Source organism: Eumetopias jubatus, unplaced genomic scaffold (genome assembly GCF_037043125.1).
Source record: "Eumetopias jubatus isolate StellerSeaLion01/CBP00866 unplaced genomic scaffold, mEumJub1_p1.0 scaffold_6, whole genome shotgun sequence".
Classification (NCBI taxonomy): Eukaryota; Metazoa; Chordata; class Mammalia; order Carnivora; family Otariidae; genus Eumetopias; species Eumetopias jubatus.
The window spans coordinates 145,578,419-145,594,081 of NW_028274812.1; the positions used below are offsets into that span (position 1 = coordinate 145,578,419).

At 40.6% G+C, this 15,663-nt stretch overlaps 1 pseudogene; it reads right to left on the reverse strand.

Moving 5' to 3' along the window:
• Window positions 1–8,159: 8,159 nt before the first annotated feature.
• Window positions 8,160–9,766, reverse strand: LOC114212622 (RNA-binding protein 39 pseudogene; annotated as a pseudogene).
• Between the last annotated feature and the right edge of the window lie 5,897 nt (window positions 9,767–15,663).

Genomic DNA, 15,663 nt, shown 5'->3' on the forward strand with positions numbered 1-15,663 from the left:
TGTGTTCTTTCCCCCTGATGTTTTTCACCTATTAGGGCAATATGCAACCCACAGGTGTCAGCCAAGAGAAAGAGACTCCTTTGAAACATATACACAGTGGGCAACAAGCCAACCAAAGCCAGGCCTCTCCATCAGGGTTGGGTATAGGGAGGGTCGTTATTCCCTCTTGGCTCACTATAGCAAGTGCACCGCGCTTAGGGTGTGGAGCTATTACTAGAATCTAGAGCCGCTCACTGGGAGCCCGTGTAAGAGCGCTGGCTTCGGAGCTAGGCATTGCCAAGTTCAAATCCAGGCTCATGACTTATCTGATGTGCCAAATGCCACCAGGAGCAAAATTGTGAGTTTCGGTTTCTTGTCCATTATTAATAATGATAACCAGCACCACAACTACAGCAGCACCTGCATCAAGGATGACAAGCATTCAACAGACTGCCCATGACTGGCACTCAGCAAGTGGTCCTCACATGGTTTATTGTCATCGTTGTTGGAGCCCCCACCCACGTGGGTCACCTGTGGGTCAGAAGAGCTGTGCTCTTCTGGAATCCTCTACCGCACCCGAGAACCCGGCTTCTAGTGCCGCTGATGATTCCCATACTGCTTCCCCATTTGACCCACTGAGAGCGTTGCTCTTCGTATGTCACTCATACTCGGGGACCATATTTGCATGATATGACGATACCATGTTAATCCCATATTATTTCTGGCCACAGATGATGAAGTATCTACAAAGTTCTGGAAATAACTAACATGGAGATCTTGACACTAGTAGTTTGGGGTCCTTACAATTTGGACCCATGACTGCCTCAAATGAACAACGTTTCTGTCGTAAACAGGATCTATTTGGTTTGAAGTTATAAATGTCTTCTTATTTAATTAACAGGTAGTTGGGATTGTGAAGTTGGCTTTAACTGACCCACAGCATGAAAAATTGAAACCATATATAAAATATGGTTTCAATTTTTTCCCACAGAAGGGAAAAATGGAGATAAAACTGGATGATCAAAATGTCCTTCCTTAGCAATTGGGTCTGAGATCAAAAATAATGCCCACATGTTTGAATATACCCCATTTTAGCCACCACGAATGGAGGCTTAAGACTCTGAGTCCTCTCAGCTTTTAAGATGGATCATGTTCTTAGTTTCCCCTTCCTTAGGCTATTTGACGAGGGCCATGTGACATCTGACAGTTGTCTCAACAAGAAATTCAGTAATTTCTGGATGAGGGTGGTCAGTTTTTTTTTTTTTTTTTTTTTTTTTTTGTAGAAGCACTTACACGGAGGTCTTAAAAAGAAAAATAAGACAACCAAATAGACATCTTCAGGAATGTTAATTTATATAGGGAAAAATTATATAAATAGATGAAGGCATGGCAGAACCTGAATTGAGATAGGAAAACAAGAGAACCCAAGAGACGAGTACAGTGTAAGGCAGTGGGGTACTACAGTCAGCTCACCTGGGCCCAGAAAAGCAGACAGTTACATTTTTAGGAATTTTGCAAACTGGTTGTTGAAAACAGCCATTACTGGCAATTAAATTACATAAATTCAAAATTAAATACATTATACTTTTAAAAGATGAGACATGTTTACAGCTCACGACTTTGTAATTATTTCGCTGCATCTTCCTATCAGGTACACTCTTGAGAACATTCATGACTCCTGCATCTATATGGTGGGAATACGATATAAAGGCATGTTGCTGCATATTTCTTCCTAACTCTGAATTCAGTGATGTCATGTTGGTAGCTTGAAATTGGCCACAATTGGAGATTACACACACACACACACACACACACACACACACACACACACACACACACAAAGGCAAATGCTACAGATTTGGGCTTGGTTTGTTGATTTCCTGGACTTAAGAAATTTATTAAATAATATTATGTTAGAGCTAGACCCATTATTGAGGAGGTGAATGATATTTTTGCTTAACTAATTATTAATCAAAAATTTACTTGTAGTCTGATTTTGTGGCACTATGGTTGGTGATAGAATTATAAAAATTCAGAGTGAATTCTGCAAGAAATAGAAAATCACACTGAAGTTAGAGATGTAACTGGAATACAGGGTAAGTATTTTAACTTGAAACATGTTATTTTAAAAATGCTATAGAGATATTAGTATCAGGAGGATTATGTTAATCCTCCAGTGATATTATGAGTTTTATTAACATGAAGTTAAATTGGACAATTTATGCATTTTGTAGATAGTAATGTAGACTCAATCCTTGCAACTATATAAAAAGCTAAACAATGGAGAAAAGGGAACCCTCCTACACTGTTGGTGGGAATGCAAGCTGGTGCAGCCACTCTGGGAAACAGTGTGGAGGTTCCGCAAGATGTTAAAAATAGAGCTACCCTGCAACCCAGCAATTGCACTACTGGGTATTTACCCCAAAGATACAAATGCAATAATCCTAAGGAGCACCTGCACCCCATTGTTCATAGCAGCAATATTTCACAAAAAAGCAAAAACATAGAGCAATTCCGGAGTGATCTAGAGATTGAGGTTATTTTATTCTCTGCTTTTATGCCTGGACCACCTAGCAGCTGGCCTCTTATGATGGAGAGCAATTTCCTGTCAACAGGGCTTGATGCTAAATTCCACTGGATGAAAATGTTATGGGATGTCCTATTCCTGGTTTACCACAGCTTTGCCTATTCTTGAGCGTGTGCCTCTGGGACCTTTCTATCATGGCAGGACTGGGTTCTTCAACTCTCCCGCTCTGAGTCTATTCATCCAGGATGACAGCCCCGGTGAACCCTCTCTATTCCATGGAGGGTATTTGTCCATTTTCAAGTTACTTTCAAGACATGCACCCATGAAATAGAATCTCAGAATTTATTAACAGTGTGCTCAGAATATCAGCTTTCACAGAAGCAGGAACTTAAATAATAACTCGGGTAAAGTAATCTCAAGTACTTTCAGCCTTCTACTATCTCTATTCTAGGCAACTAGGACATGCCTTGTCCTGGAAACCTGAATGCCCAGTCCTAGCAGATGTGACCATATCTATGATCATTCTCCCAGGAGACTTTACAGGCATTTGCTTACACAGCTAAGCAGGTGGTTGGGCACAGGCAGTGAATAGGAATCCATATAAGGGAAAGTTCTGCAAGCATCTGGCTGCCAAGGAAGCATGTAAACAAGCAATTTTCCAGTAAAGCTTGGTGACCTCAAAAAGGTTTTGTGGCGGGATCCCCAGCAGCGGGGGTGCAATGGTATAACACAGTCACACCCTGGCTAGCCTTCAAGGCCTAGGGCTGTACAAAAGAAACAACTTACAGTTGTCACACATATATCAATGTGTCATCTATGTTTTGTATGTTATATATGTTTTGTGTGTATATATATATGTACGTGTATATATACATATATGTGTATATATGAAAATTTTAAAAAGATTTTATTTATTTATATGAGAGAGAGAGAACTCATATGCACAAGAGTGGGGGGAGGGACAGAGGGAGAGAGACAAGCAGACTCGCCGCTGAGCAGGGAGCCCGATGTGGGACTAGATCCCAGGACCCTGGGATCATGACCTGAGCCGAAGGCAGACGCCTGACCGACTGAGCCACCTAGGCACCCCTATATGCAATATTTTTAACAGCAACCTTGATTTTCTACTACTGCCCAGAAAACTGCTGGTTCCCCGGGTCAGAGACTGTATATGGCACCCTGAGATGTTTCTGCTTCGAAGCAGTGTTCATAGGGAATCACACTGAAGGTCAGCTTCCTGCAGACCATTAGGTTTAAAGGCTGTGGGTGTCCTGCTCACAGCATTCTACTTACACCATCTGTGAGGTCACAAGTATCATCAAAAAGCCGCAGCTCCTACATTCCTGCCTTGTGGCCTCTCCCTGGTTAACTCTCTCAACTGCCCTCAGCCCACCCACCATCCTCTGCTGACCCTAGTGACCCTATTGCCCCATCTCTACATTTCCCCTTCCATCCCCAGCCATCCTGGTTTGGTTAGCTTTCCCTCATATCCTTGCTTCATGACTCAGTGTTCCTCTAGATGCTGTCTTGGACCAGAGCCACCCGCAGCCCTGTCTGTGTCAAAGTCCTGGACCCTACTTGATGTAGGAGGGAAATCAAGGGGGCGAACTTGATTTCAAAAGGCTGGAGTCCTTCAGGCCCCAGGAATTGCCTGTTGCCACCGTGAGCCTGTCCAGGAGAAAAGCCTACTATTGACTTCTTGGCGGCAGCGAATCTTTGTGTAAGGGATGGAGATGTGGTTGCCCATTTTTTCTTTTCTGAAGTATTTCTTTGCAACCACCCTACAACTCTTCCTGTGTGTCCGGCTGGCTGTTGTATAGCGAGTTATCCAGCCGCTGTTGATGACTACTGTACATCAACCCTAGGTGGAGATGTTGACCCTCTTTGTCCAGGTCAGCCAGTTGGTAAATAAAAGAGCTGATACTCGTTGACGAGCCCCAGAATTTAATCGCCTAAATTCAGCTTTCAAACACCTCACGAGAGTGCCTGTTTCTTGGAAATGTCTTGCACAGTTGACATTTTACGCATGTTTATGGGTGATCAGACACACAACTTCAGCTCCCTGCTCATACCTCTCTTCCCCCGGCCTGGTTAAGAAAATAGGGGTGTTCACGTTTTCACTCACCTTTTTAAAAAATCAGTATGAGAAAACCTGGGACTTGGGGAGTATATCAAAATTGTCCGTTGTTACACAGAAAGGACCCTTAGAGTTTGCATATCAACACCGGGATAAGTGACTTACCGACTTAGTGTCTGAGGGAGGACTTCTACTGAGCACCTGCTCCTTCTTCACGCTCTGGCCCTTCACCTGCTGGCAGGCCGCGGAGGATTCTTTGCTACCCTGGGGCTGGGATTGCTAATCATTAACGAGATTCATCAAACTAGAAATTGAAGGAAAAGTGCTTCTTGTCAAGCAGCCTCTGAGGAAGTTTCCAGAAATGTGTGCCTTGAGAACCTGGAGTCTAAGCCCCTCTGCAGCTCTGCCTCCTTCTCAGCTGATGTGAGCGTCTCGAGGCTCCTCAAAACCTGAGGCATGTCCTCTAGTTCAGACATCCGCACGCGGTTCTTGCTTTGTTTCGTGGTATCTTTTTATCTGTTTCTGAAAAGGTGAAAGAAAGAGAGTATAATTAAATGTTAAATGCAAAAGTCGAATACCTTTTTTCTTCTTTGTGTTTTTCTCCCCTTGATAAATTTTTTCTTTGAAATACATGAGATATAGTATTACAGATAAACTTGGACCTCACTTTTGCGTTCTCTGGTCCTGTTTTGTGCGCATACGCACGCATGCGCGCTTTTGCACGCGCGCGCGCGCACACACACACACACACACCCGTAACAAAAACATTTCACGTAGATTAGTGAGGTTTCTCCATATTCTTTGATTTTTACTATCTATAGGTGTGTTCCTAAGCTATATAAAATAATGCTTTCTCTTATTTCTACATTTGTATACCTGCTGTCATGCAGTATGGACTTTTCTGTCACTCACTTTGGACAATAAACAGCATGAATTTGGGACACACACATGGGCACCGTGGAGGCCAATCCCTTTCAATTTCTTTTGCTTGACTTGTTTTCATCTCTACCCTCATGTGGTTGAAAACGTCCTCGCTGCTCTCCAAGCTTTTTCGGAGTTCTGCTTATCCTCATCTCAGGGACGAGGCAACGCTTTCAGATTCCCAGCTTTATGTAGCTAGTTCCTTTCCAGCTCCCTGCATGCTCAGCGCCTGCACACCTTTCTCTATGAGAATATTCGAGTCAGTCTCCCGCCCTGGAAAATTAAACCTGGTTCTGCGCTCCTGGGAACCCTCCTTGCTTCAAGTCCTGCTCATCACCTTGACTTAAGTTCCTTCTTAGTTTATGGCCCCCGAGGAGATCTCCTTGGGATTTTGAGTTTGACTCTTTATACCTACTTGAACTGTATTGTGGGGGAGTAAACCACCACCCAGCACCCTGGTGGAGGAGTGGGAGCCTGGCAGAGTCCATCCCTGAGCTCAAGAATTCAGAAGGAGGAGCCCGGGTCTCAGGAATTCAGAGCTACTGTCTTCCAGGCATTCATTCTATGTCATTCTCACGCTTTTCTCAGGTAAGTTTTATTATAGTCTTTATAAGATAAGAAGAGAAAAGAAAAATGGATTTGTCCACTTGCGCTTTGGGAATTTAAGCACCGACAATCTCAGTTCATTATGCAGGGGGAAGGGATGACAATTTCGCCTTCTTGTGTAAAAGATTTTTCCCTGAGTCATTTTTGAGGGACTCTGGACCCTGAGATAAATGAGTAACAACTTCCGAATTCAAGTATCCCGTGAAATATTACTAACCCCGAATCAGTAGCCAAGTCAGAAAATGTGGCTTTGGTTTTGTGATTTAATTTTTAACTTCATTTTAAAATGCCCCTGGGTTGTTTGTTCTTCCATTCTATGAACTGGACTCAGTAGAAATATATTCATGTTGTCGTTGTGTGGGAAAAATCCACTAATGTCTATAATTAATTTTTAAAAACTTGAATATAGGTTGAAATAGTTCCTTGACTGAGATTGTAATGTCCACCTTTTTTAAATGTGTGTTTTCCTTTTGAAAAATGTTAGTTTTTAAATTACTTTGTTTTCGTCATGTGAATTATTGGAGAAGATAAAGGGCAGGTTTCTCCTTTGATCAGGTTCAAATTATCCTGAGTTGTTTTCCTAAGACTGTAAACAACAGTCATTAATAATTAGTCACATGACAATGCAGCATGGTGTTGGCTCTTATTCTAGGTAATATTTCAGAGGACTCCAGTGTACCATCCTATCATGAGCATAGAAAGCCTGTTGTTTCTAGTCTAGGAGGCCGGGAGGGGCCCCAGCAGAGGAAATACCCCTTCTGTGCACACTCAGTGACTCAGGTGATGGAGAAGCTGCTGTCAAGCTCACACACCGGATGAGCTTGAATCCTGGAACAAAAGACTTTACTAAATAGTAATGGTTATTCTTTGGAGCTTGGCTGCTTTTTCAAACATACTTTTTTTTTTAAGGTTTTATTCAGTTATTTGAGAGAGAGAGCACGCGTGAGCAAGGGGGCAGGGGTGGAGGGAAAGAAAGAAGCGGACTCCCCCCTGAGCAGGGAAACTGACATGGGACTCGATCCCAGGACCCTGAGATCGTGACCTGAGCTGAAGGCAGATGCTTAACCATCTGAGCCACCCAGGCGCCCCTCAAGCATACTTTAAACCATGAACCCACATGCTGTATTGTTACGTCTACTTAGAACCTTACGTCTTCATCATCGTTCCAGCAAATCCTTTTCTGTCCCAAACTCCTGTTTTGCCTCACTGTCCCTATAGCAGATGGGGTCATCAAGCTCACAGTGGGACCTCATTTCTATGAGTTTGTCTTCTTTTTTTTTTTGCCTTTTTAAGAGAATTTTATTTGAGTGGTTCTTACAAAGGTTGTTGCAATATGAAAGTCATTTGTTTGATAGAAATATCAAGCTGTCTTGTCAAACACACTGAAGTAACCCAAAAATATATTTCAGAGCTCACAGAGCTTAAAAAGAGCAAAGATTATATGCAACCAGACAAAACCTATTTCTGCATTTCCTATTTCTTGCTCAGACTGCTTTGCTTACCAGACTGTCACTAAACATCTTGAGGAAATGCAAGGATCATTTTGTTTGGAATCTTAGACACACCAGAACACATAATATTTACAAAGAAACTTTTACAGATACATTAATTGAAAAGATACTATCCAGAAATGTAATCTTGAAAACTCCTTTTCTTGCCAATTGATCACGATGCAAGATGAGATGTTAATCAAACAGCCCTTTAGCTGTCTTGAATTTCCATACACTAAATGTGTACTCCAGAATCTGCTAAACCATTAGCCAAGTATCAACATTAGTGAAACGTGAAATGTAACTGCTGTGTAAAAAGTTAGGCTTCTGAAACATTAAAAACATAATTACATCCCTGTCTGCCTTTTTACATTAAGCACATTTGTTCCCCCCAGAGCTATTCCTATAGATCCTTAATGTAAATTTCTACATGTACATTTAAAAGGCAGAACAAGAGAACAGCTTTGTATACAGTGGGATTTGCTAGTTAGGGATAATGAGCACACTGCATTCCTGTTAACAGTTTTAGTTTTTCAAGGTAACAGGAATTGTATACAAATGACAGTAGACCCTTGCCTCTTTATTTTTATCTAAATAAAAGATAACTCAAGATGAATTCTCAAGAAAGAAAAAAAGCTATGTACATAAGAGACTATATCTTCCTTCATCGTCTACTTGGAACCAGTAGTTGTGTTGCTGTCATAGAATCAGGGAAGAGGTTGTGGTAAGTTGGAAGAGGTACATATGCTGCTGTTATCATTTTACCAGCAAAACACCTGCCATGCAATGCATTGACAGCAGCAATGGCTGCAGCAATTGATGGGCACTTCACATACACATTGCCCTGAGCTGAATTTTTGTCAACATAAATATGAATAATTCCTCCATGTTTATTACATTCTTCAATCACATCATCCTTAATCTCTGTATCCCATCCAACTTCTTCTTCTGTTTGAGGGTTAAACATGTTAGAAAGTTGGAAACACTGTGTTGCAAGAGGCTGAACAGAGGCAGCTGCAGCTAAAGCCGAAGCTTCAGTCTGTTGAGAAAGTCTTGTTTGCAGATCTATGACAAAAGAGAATTCTGCCACAGCACCAAATGCCAAAGAGCCACTCATTTGTAGAGCCTGCTGTGCTGCTGGTGGAATCTGCAAACCTGTACCTTCTGCAAGTCTTGCCATTAACTGGAGACGACCAGTTGTTCCCAAGTCAATTCCAGTCCTTTCCAGTTCATCACTGTCCAAAAATGAGCTAGCACTGGAAGCATCAGTACATTCAGTAACATGACCAACTTTCATTGGTCTTCCTGCTAACTCAAATCCATTAAGTTGTTCCAAAGCCTTCTTGGCACATTCTGAGTCAGAAAACGTAATAAATCCATATCCCGTAGATCGGCCTGTTTCACTATCCATCATGAGTTGGATACTTTCAATCCTTCCAAAAGGCTCAAAGATTCCCCGAAGCGTATCTTCAGTTATGTTAAAGTGTAATGAGCCCACATAAAGCCTCATGGGTCCAGCACTTCCCTTTTGTAGATTGTTTGCCATTGCTGCAGCTCTGTTTTTTTCTGCCTGTGAAGCTTGTACTATGATTGGCACTCCTAAAACACGTTGGCCAGTTAATCCTATTGCTAGAGGCACTGAGCTAACATCAACAAATTCCACATATGCAATTCCTTTGGAACGTCTTGAATTTCTATCAGAAATCATTCTCACATCTCGAACCTTTCCTACTGTAGAAAAAAACTCTTCCAAATCCCTTGGCCGAATTCTTGCTGCCAGCTGCATGCAGAAAACTGTCCTTGCATCTCTTTCCTCAGGAGTTAGATTATCAATAGGTTCCCTCACGGGGCTCTTGTCTTTTCTGAATGGATTTTTGCTTCGAGAGCGTCGTCTGCTTAATTTGATGCTATGAGGCAACCCAATCTTTCCTCGGATGGCACTGTTAAATTTTGGTCCGGAGTAAGGACTTCTGTAGCAGCCTCTGAATCTGCGATCTCGACTTCTTGAGCGGCTCCGTCTCCTTTCTTTGCTCCTACTTCGCTTCCTTTCACGGCTTTTGCTCTTTTTCCTTTCTCTATCTCTACTTCGTTTCCGTTCCTTACTTTTGCTTCTTTTTCGTTCATGACTACGACTCCTGCTCTTGCTTTTTTTCCTCCTTCTGGAATCTTGAAACCCACACTCCAATCACAAGGAGATGTAGAGCTTTCCAAGGAGGCAGAAACTTTGTTAAGACATTCAGAAGCACGATCCTCTTCATAAAAGCCCAGACAAAAATTTAAGCAAGCAGTATTCTTCTCTATAACAAAATGCAACTTGAAAGAACATTAACTAAAGAAGGGTTATCAAAATCCACACTAATAGTCAAATCCTGTTACAACTTAAAAGGGACTTTCCAAAGTCTTTAGTGGCAGTGGAATTTTGTACTGAACATCATTGAAGTAAATGGTCCACTGGGCTGGGCCTTTGGACTTTTTGGTTATATGGCCTCTGCCGTAAAGGTGTTTTGCTATAACTGGATTTGACCTCTTCCATATAAGAAGATCTAAAATTTAAATGCAAAGTACTTTTTTGCTACGGTCTTCATGGCCGTTAGCACTGCTCAACTTGTTCTCATCCTTATGATTGACAGTTCACACTGGAATCAAAGGCGAACTCGTGCGAGTAGAGGTGAGATATCGTTAGGCAAGTCTTCTTGTAAGGAGCCTCAAGCATTGCTTCAATATCAGTATCGTCTGCCATTCTCTCTAAACGTCTGTGCGGGCTTTCGGGCCCCTGGGGTGCTTGTATTCGGAAAGAGGGGGGCTGCTGCTGCTGCCGCCGTTGCTACTGTTAAGCCGCTAGGCCCAGGCCGAGGTTCCGCCCAGCCCGAATTTCGGGCTCCGAGGGCGGATAGGCCTGAGCGAATCTAAAAGAAACAATGGGATTAGAGGAGCCCGCGCGGAAGTTCAGGACGGCGGCTTCTGCAGCTCGGGATCCACCCCTGCGGCAGCTTCAGCAAGCTCTCTGAAAATCTATGAGTTTGTCTCCTATCAGCTGAGCAGCATGATGTCTCTGTCAGCTATACAACGCATTCAATTACGTGTTGGATTGCTACCCTGCACATACTCCTTGCCTTTGCCTTAGACATGGCTTGCTGCCAGTCTACTTTCCAGCTTCAGTGGCTCCTATTTTAGCAAACTCCAGTACCGGGAGTACGGGGCTAAAAGTGCAAAATCAAAACCCTTTGAGGATAGCATCCATAGAAAAAAAAATACAAGTGTGACAAATATAATTTTCAGGAGAAGATATGGAAGAAAATTAGGAATGCTAATGAGATGACGTGTTATGTGCTTCCAGATCGGATAGTAAACAAAAGAAAGTGGCTATTTGTTTTGTATCGTAGCTATCAAGTAAGACAGTGTCACACTGAGTTTTTTCCAGGCACCTTTACTGGTTGCCTGGGACTTGGAACAAATGTATTTTACCTGTTGATGCTCACTTATCTGGAGATCATTGAAAGAAGCAGGAGTAAATCATACAACTAAACAAAACCACGCAGCTTACTTTGCATATAATAGAAAACCAATAAATGAAAGTCAGTTGCCATCATTGTTATTATTATTATTCACACCTCTGAGCTGTCATGTAATGATATTCATAACTGAAGCTATTAAAAATCTAACTTATCCAAAATAATCAAATATAATTAAATTAAAAAAGTTAGAGGTAGTAATCCATGTCAAGGAAACAGCTTGACAAGATTACTATGTGCAATTCAACAAAATGAAAAGGAAAAGCGTTCCTGGGAAACTGAGAATAAAACTAAATTCAAATTAAATTCAAATCAAAGAGTATCTATAAAACCTGCAACAAACATTCCACTCAAAGGTGAACCCCCTGTTAAAATTCGGTACATAAAAGAGGTGCTGGCTACTCATCTCTTCCCCATGTTGGAAGGCGCAACCAATACAATAACACAAGAAAGAAACGTGAAATGATTGGAAAAGAAGTAAAACTATAATTGTTGATAGGTGATATGATTGTCTACGTGGCAAAACTAAAATTCTATTCATAAATTATTATAATTCATAAGTGTTCAGCAAGTTTGACAGCTATAAAAGGGACATTTAAAGTTAGATTGGAATTTTTAGTTACCAGCTTGAAACAAAAAAATGATCTTATAAAAAGAGCTATAATTCATAACAACAATAAAAGTACATAGTAGCAACACAAGGAAATAAGGCCTAGGAATAAATCTAACAAAAATATGGCACATCTTTATGTAGAAAATTGCAAAACTTTTTTGCAAGGTATTAAATTAGAAATAAATACTAAATATAGAGACATAACATTTTCATGGACAGTAACATTCAGAATTGTAAAAATCTCAGGTTTCCCCAGATAACCCATAGGTTTAACACAATTCCAATTAGTATTCCAACATGATTTTCCATAGAACTTGCTAGCTGAATGTATTTTCAAATAAAGGTAATGGTTGTCTCTTCCTTTCCAATTCTTATTCTACTCCACCCTCACCCCCTTTTCAGTGACTCCTTTGGATGGGGTCACTTATTTAACACTAAATATGTACTGGGCACCATTTTGAACGCTTTACATACAATAGCATTTTTACTGCTCACTCACAGCAAACCCCTATGGAAGGTACTGTTACTATGCCCATTTTACAGAGAGGTTAAGTAACTTGCTGGTAAAATATAGAATTGTGAATCCAATCACCCAAGGAGTCTTGGAATATTTGTCATTTCTAAGAAAACTTTGTTTTTCATGCATCTGATTCTTGTTGTAAGAATGTTTATCACATTCTGGAGGGATGGGTGAAATAGTGATGGGGATTAAAGAGTACATTTCTCATGATGAGCAATGATAATGTATAGAATTGCTGAACATTGTTGAATATCATACACCTGAAACTAATAAAACTGTATGTCAACTATTAAAAATTAATAAAAAAAGAATGTTATTCACCAAATATTTCTGTTGTTATTCATTTATCTAATTTAAATATTTATACTAATACTCGCGTATTTGGGGAGGACACTAGTTTTTCCATTAACTTTGCTGCTCTATCTTTAAGGATGTTGAATTGTACTTGCTTAATAATTTTTGTTGATGGTGTTGAGTTACCAGATCGAAGAATATATTTCCACAACCTAAGTGTGAATTACTACTTACGTGTGGGTTGACGGGGTTCCTCATTCCTGGAGGCCGCCTTGGGAGAGGAAGGTAAAGATTGGATGTGCCCCTGGGCCTGGTGTGTGACATATGGGTGTTTCGAATCTTATCTGAAACATTTTTGTGTCTCAGTGACCATGTCAGTCATTTAAAGTATAGCCAGGTTTCAAATCTTGGAGAAAAATGCAAAGGGTAATTTCCCTCTATCTTCTTTTTCTTTTGTTCCTTTGCCCTCTGCTACCTTTATGAAGATGAGGAGTTTGCCTCAGGCTTGACTTGGCTTCTTTCAGGTTCCAAAATTTATATTAAAGCTTTCGATGTGGTTCAATCCCTTTTGATCTTTCCCTCTCCCGCTCAGATACTCACTTCTTTTCTCAGTGCTGAATCAGGATGAGGAGCAAGATCATTGAACACCTCTTGTTGCTACAAAAGAGGATTAGGGGCCAAACTCATTTACTGGCCATTGCAGCCAAGGTTAAGTTTTGATTGTATTCAATTAGTTGTGGCCCCTAGTCATCAGACACTTGTGATTCGAAGTGACAGGAATCCAACCGAAATGGTTTTAGAAGAAAAGAAGAAGAGAAGGTGAAGATTGAGCTAGGCCACAGACAGTAGGGAGGTTGCAGCAGGAACAAACACAGTTCTGAACACCACGGACTGTTCAAATCCGTCCCAAATCTCTCCAAACCAAACACAATGAAACAAAACACATTAAACTCATTTTTACTGTCTTCTTACATTTCCACTTCATTTTCTTAATCTTCTCCGAGAGGCAACAGAAATGTCTGTTCTGGAGCCTCACTCTTCATATCCATAAAAAGAAAGAAAAAGCAGCTGTGGTCAAGCTCCAGGTCTGGGAAATCCCAAGAAAGAGTTGGATTTGCTCAGCACAGGAGACTGCCCCCATTTGACCCAAAATGTCGAGTACTCTGATTGGCTCTTCCCATCATCCCAAGATTGTTCAATGTCACCACTCTCTGGTAAAATCAATTTAATGCCTCATGAACAGCATGTTTGGCTGGTTTTTTTAAAAATAACAAAATAGGATAAAATAGAATGGAATGAGCCAGAGTGCATCCTACTTAGTAGGAGTAAAGATTGTTTTGTGAAATTTTGATTCTGAAACACGTACCTATATCTCCAGAATGAACCTGTATATTAGTACTGCATCACAGTGTAAAAATGTATATTACATACCGTAGGTCGAAAGGGTTGAAAATTTCTTTCTATGACACACATTTTATAAGTCTTAATTTTTATTATAGTGCCTCTGCTTTATTAAATCTCCCAGATTTAATGTTTTTGTATGGCATTTCAAAAAAGGACAGCCTGGAGTAGATCTTGAAAGTTCTCATCACAAGAAAAAAAATTTGGGGGGTGACTTTCTATGAAGACAGATGGTAACTAGACTTACTGTGATGATTACTTCACAATGTATATAAATATTGAACCATTATGTTGTACACCTTAAACCAATATAATGTTATATGTCAAGTACACTTTAATAAAAAAAATCCATGAAGTCATTAAAATTCAATTTATTTATATAAAAATAATAAAAGTTTTAAAACAACAACAAAAAAAGGCCAGCCTAAAAAGTTATTGTTTAACAAGGGCATCTGTGTGGCTCGGTCAGTTAAGCATTGGACTCATGACTTCAGCTCGGGTCATGATCTCAGGGTCGTGAGATCGAGCCCCGCATCAGGCTCTGCACTGGGCATGGAGCCTGCTTAAGATTCTCTCTCTCCCTCTGCCCTCCCTGCTCGTGCTCTCTCTCTAATAAATAAATAAGATAAAATAAAATAAAAATAATTGCTTAACCACATACATACATCATTTTACTGCACTTCACAGATACTGCATTTTTTACAACAAGAAGGTTTGTGGCGACCCTGCATGGAACGAGTCTATCACTGCCATTTTTCCAACAGCATTTGCTCACTTGGTGTCTGTCACATTTTAATAATTTTTGCAATATTTCAAAATTTCTCGTTATACATATCCATTATGGTGATCTGTGATCAGCGATTACTGCTCACTGAAAGCGCAGATGATGCTTAGCATTATTTACCAATAGAGTATTTTTTAAATTAAGGTATGTACATTGTATTTTTAGACATAATGTTGTACACCTCATAGACTACAGTATAGTGTAAATACAAATTTTTTGTGCACTGGGAAAACAAAAAATTAATTTGACTCCCTTTATTGCGATATTCACTTTATTATGGTGGTCTCAAACTGAAGCCGCAATACCTCCAAAGTGTGCCTGTAATTGTTTTTCATTACTCTAAGGATTAATGGCAAGATATACCCATTTCTCCCCCTGGACTCCAGATTTGCTCTCCTCCAGATCGGGATGTTGAAGCAGGTACATTAGCATCTTGTCCAAGGCCATGTGCATCATCAGTTCCTTTTGCAATGGGTCTTTGAGTGGATCACTGGTGCACCTCCCACCTGGCATATCACCACAGGTGAGTGCCATCACCTCCAGGCCATTCAAAAGGCCATACACTTCCTATGGCCTGGAGAGCTGGCCAAGCAGGCTGTCTGAGGGCACCAACACGAGCTGCAAATGAGTTCCTTTTACCAGAACTTGAATATCATAAACCAAAGACACTTTTAAGAGCCTTCTTAGTTTTTACTTCTTCTTTTTTTTTAATTTTTTTATTGTTATGTTAATCACCATATATTACATCATTAGTTTTTGATGTAGTGTTCCATGATTCATTGTTTGTGCATAACACCCAGTGCTCCACGCAGAACGTGCCCTCTTTAATACCCATCACGAGGCTAACCCATCCCCCTACCCTCCTCCCCTGAGCCTTCTTAGTTTTTAAAATTAAAGTTCTAGTTAATGCTTTTTTTGCTAATAATTCATTGGTTTTGA